Source organism: Mus caroli, chromosome 3, assembly GCF_900094665.2.
Source record: "Mus caroli chromosome 3, CAROLI_EIJ_v1.1, whole genome shotgun sequence".
NCBI lineage: Eukaryota > Metazoa > Chordata > Mammalia > Rodentia > Muridae > Mus > Mus caroli.
Window position 1 is genome coordinate 82,536,034 of NC_034572.1, and position 4,496 is coordinate 82,540,529.

Genomic DNA, 4,496 nt, shown 5'->3' on the forward strand with positions numbered 1-4,496 from the left:
GTTGCCCTGAGCGTGTTCTTACCAGTGGGGACAAAAGCGCGCAATAGTGTGTGTAGTCACAATGTGCAAGGACAACTTGTGGGAGTCAGTTCTCTCCTTCTATCACGTAGGCTCTCAGGATGAAATTGGCGGGCAGTGCCTCCGCCTCCTGAGCGGTCTTACCAGCTCCTCAGGCAGGGCATTAATGCAGAAAACATTCTTTCTTTCTTTCCAGAAAACATTTAAACTATCTTGGGCCTAGTAATTAGTTCCCAGTGGTTGAAGAAATAAAGATAGATGTCTGTTTTGATAGATGTTTGTAAAATTTCAGAGGAAATTTCATAACTACTGAACCCAGAGCAGACAAGTTGCCTCAAAGTAAGGTTTGTATCTCAGGATGAGTTCTTTATTTAAAAAAAAAAAAATTTTTTTTTTTTTGAGGGAGAGCCTCACAATATAGCCCTAGCTGGCCTGGAACTCTCTATGTATACCAGGCTGGCCTGAGACACAGGAGTAGCCATGCGGAAGGTCAGAGAGCTAACAAACCTCTCAGTAGCTGCCAGATCAGCCAGCTTGAATTATGCTCTCTGGTCACTACAGGAGCAGAGCTCTCAGTCAGAAGCTGTCAGTTGTTCCTTTTCTTGTCCTGGCATGTACCTACCAGCTAGTCAAGTGTGCTTAGCACTAGGCCTGCCTCACGAGCACCCAGAGGACCTGAACACGGGAGAGAAGACAGAGGTATTGGAAGTGCCCAGCCAGTACCCTGTGCACCTTCAGAAAGAGGTTCCCACACAATGCTCATCAGGGAGTCAGCCTCACTATGACCCAGAACGGTGACAGATGCTCAACCTGGAGCCTGAGGCTGTCCCCACTGCCCCGAGCAGCTCTCTGAGAACAGCACCTGAAGGAAGTGTCAGGAATTTAACGTCTATACCCTGAACCTTTAACATGTTTCCTCCTGTGCTCTGATCATCCAATAGACTCTATTCTAGGAAGCCTACACTTAGTGTAAAATCCCTGCTTTCCAGAGGCTCACGCTCTGGGGAGGGCAGCAGACACCAAGTGTGGTGGTTTGAACATACTTGGCCCATGGGAAGTGGCACTATGAGGAGATGTGGCCCTGTTGGAGGAAGTGTATCTCTGTGTAGGTGGGCTTTGAGGTTCCTATACTCAAGCTCCACCCAGTGATGAGAAGACCCTCCTACTGGCTGCCTGTGGAACAGTCTCCTTCTGGCTGCCTCTGGATCAAGATAGAGAACTCTCTGCTCTTCTGGCACCATGTCTGCCTGGATGCTGCCATGCTTCCCGTTGTAAAAATTAGACCTGGTTCTTCTTCTCAGCAGCATGCTCCCAGAAATAAGACTCAGACTCAAAATTTACAAATACCTTGGCTAGACTCTTTTCTGACTAGATATAACTTAAAATACCCCATTTATTTTCAGCTATGCTTAGGTACCATGTGTCTGTCTTGTTACATCTTCCCCAGGCAAATCTCCCCACACCTGGCTCTATCCCAGAATTCTCTCTGCCTCCCAGATGTTCCACCTCCTATTTCCTGCCTAGGCCATAGGCTTTTTAGTTGACAGGCGGTGCATACACAAGATATTCTCTCTACATCCCACCATGATAATAATGGTCTGAACCTCTGAAACTGTAAGTGAGCCCCAATTAAATATTTTGTTTTATAGAGTTACCTTGGTAATGGTGTCTCTTTACAGCAATAGAGCAGTGACTAAGACACCAGTAATAATCTAGAATACAATGAAGAAAACCCAGACAGTGGGGCTGGTGAGATGGCTCAGCAGGTAAGAGCACCGACTGCTCTTCTGAAGGTCCTGAGTTCAAATCCCAACAACCACATGGTGGCTCACAGTCACTCCTAATGAGATCTGATAGTCTCTTCTGGAGTGAGCTGGTCCGACCGGAATGAGCAGAGGTCCTAAATTCAATTCCTAACAACCACATGAGCTCACAACCATCTGTACAGCTACAGTGTACTTATATACATAAAATAAATAAATAGATATTTAACAAAAGAAAGAAAGAAACCCAGGCAGCCTGAGGTGGGTGCTGTCTTGGGCAGTCCTGAAGAAATAATAACTGAACAGAGACCTGAAGAAACTGAGAAGACATATCTGGGAGCCATAGCAGCAGCTGGTATGGAGACCCTAAAGTGGGGTATTCTAGGCCATATTAGGAACAACACCATGACTGAGAAGCAAAAACACTATTGTCTCATACCTGGTCTACTGAGGCGTCTTCTTGCTCCCCGCCTGGTTTTAGAGGGTTCCTTCAAAACTTATATCTAGAGCAGTGGATTTTTAAGTGGTGGCACATTCATATGACAGAATACCACTGAACAATAAAAAATACAATAAAAAGAAAGAAACGCTAGTTGGGCATAGGATAGGAGCTCACGCCTTTAATCCCAGGACTTGGGGGACAGAGGGAGGTGGATCACTGTGAGTTCCAGGGCAGCCAGGGCTGCATAGAGAGACCTGTCTCAAAAACAAACAAACAAACAAACAAACAGAACAAACCCCAACAACAACAATCCCTGGTGATGGAACTTAGTGGCCCTGCTGACCCTGAAGCCTGCACAACTTAAGCATTTACAGGGAACTCCAGGAAGACTGAACTCATCCATGTTCAGTGCTTGCCTACCCACAAAGGGGCTGATGGCTGACTAGGATGGGGCAGGAGAAAATCAGAACCTCTGATGTGGCTATGCGACTGCATACGGTTGCCGAAAGTCATCTAACTGTATAGTTTAAATGTGCTCATGTTAAGCAAACTGTGTTTCCAGAGCCTATTTAATACTTCAATAAAAGCATTTTTAAATATTCCTAAATACATTTTCCTTTTTTAGATTTATTTTTATTATTTTACTTGTATGCGTCTGTCTGTCTGTCTGTGTCTGTGTGTGGGCATGTGCACGTATCTGTAGATGCTCACAGAGCCCAGAAGGGGCATAATACCTCCAGAGTTCCAGGAGGCTGTGCGCTGACTGACCTGGTGCTGGGAAACAAACTCGGCCATGGGAAGGAGTCCAAGCAGCCTCAGCCAACGCTCCCATCTCTCTGGATCCAGTAATGTCTACTTTGTCAAAAATGCAAACCAGTTCAATTTCTCCCTCCTCAAATCCCTCCGTGTTCTCAAGGGACTATAAGAAATCATTACTACAGAATCAAGTTGTGTGTTGGCTTCTGTTCTTTTATAACCCCTGTCCCCCCCCCCACTTCCGTTTGACTAAAATTTCTGACATCGATGGCCTGTTTGTTTGTTTGTTTGTTTGTTGAGACTCGTGGCCCAGGCTGGCTTCAAGCTCAGTGTGTAGCCAGGGATGACACTAACCTCTGACCCTCTCGCTCCACTGGATCACAGATGTGCACCCTCATGCCTGACTTTCCAATGGCTCTTCTCTTCATAGCATTTATCCATTTATCTTGCTCAGGGTTCCACTTCTCTTCCTGCCAGCATCAACCTTGGAGCCTCCGACATCCCACTGGGTCCTGGACTGCCGTCCATCCAGCGAGGCACCAGGACTTCCCTGGTGCTGACTTGTGGATCATCTTATAAGAGCAGTCATCCCTACCTTTCTATGAACAAGTGCAGGAGATGTGCATTTCTTTTAGATGTACCATCTGTAAGGGGATTTATTTAAGACCACCTAACTCCGTGTCCTCAAGTGTGCATCTATTTCCTGAAGCTGTACCATGCATCTACAATGGCATCTTGGAACTCATGATCCTCCTGCCTCAATCCTCAAAGTACTGAATTACAGGCAGGCACCACCATGTCTGCCTTGACAATATACCAGAAAATCCTTTCTTTTGGTTTTTCACAACCATTTAAAAATGTACACTCCATTTTAAGGACCTCCACCCTGGGGTGGGATTGGCATGATCCTTCCTGTTCTGTGAGCTAAGTGAAGAAAAGCCAGACTGCTGGATATGAAACGTATCTAAGATGACTCAGAAGTGACGAGAAGATGACAGACTGCCTAGAGACCTTGGCATCCAATGTACATGGTGATGGAGTCTCTGGGATTCCTTTGTGCTGTGTGTGTATTCCAGACTCATAGACTGCAACTCCACAATTCCAGCAGACATAGACAAATGCTCCCCCATCCAAGCCTGCGTCCTCCACGCAAATCACCAGAATGTAGCCAGCAAGAGAGAAAACCTCCAAAAGATAACTCTTCTATTCTGACTGAAGTGCCTTCTCTCTGCAAACACACACACACACACACACACACACACACACCAAAGCAGTGAAGATAGCTCAGACTTCCAAGTAAGTTGCCTCGATACCCTCCTCTGTGGTATCACAGAGGTCTAAGCAGGCAGGCAGATGTTTCATCCTCCAGGAAATAAAGAAGCCACACTCTCCCGTGCCCAGCCTCAGCATCGAGGGAGATCACTTGAGAAGTTTAGAACATCCATGCTTGCCCAGCAGGAATAAGACTCTCTCTCTCTCTCTCTCTCTCTCTCTCTCTCTCTCTCTCTCTCTCTCTC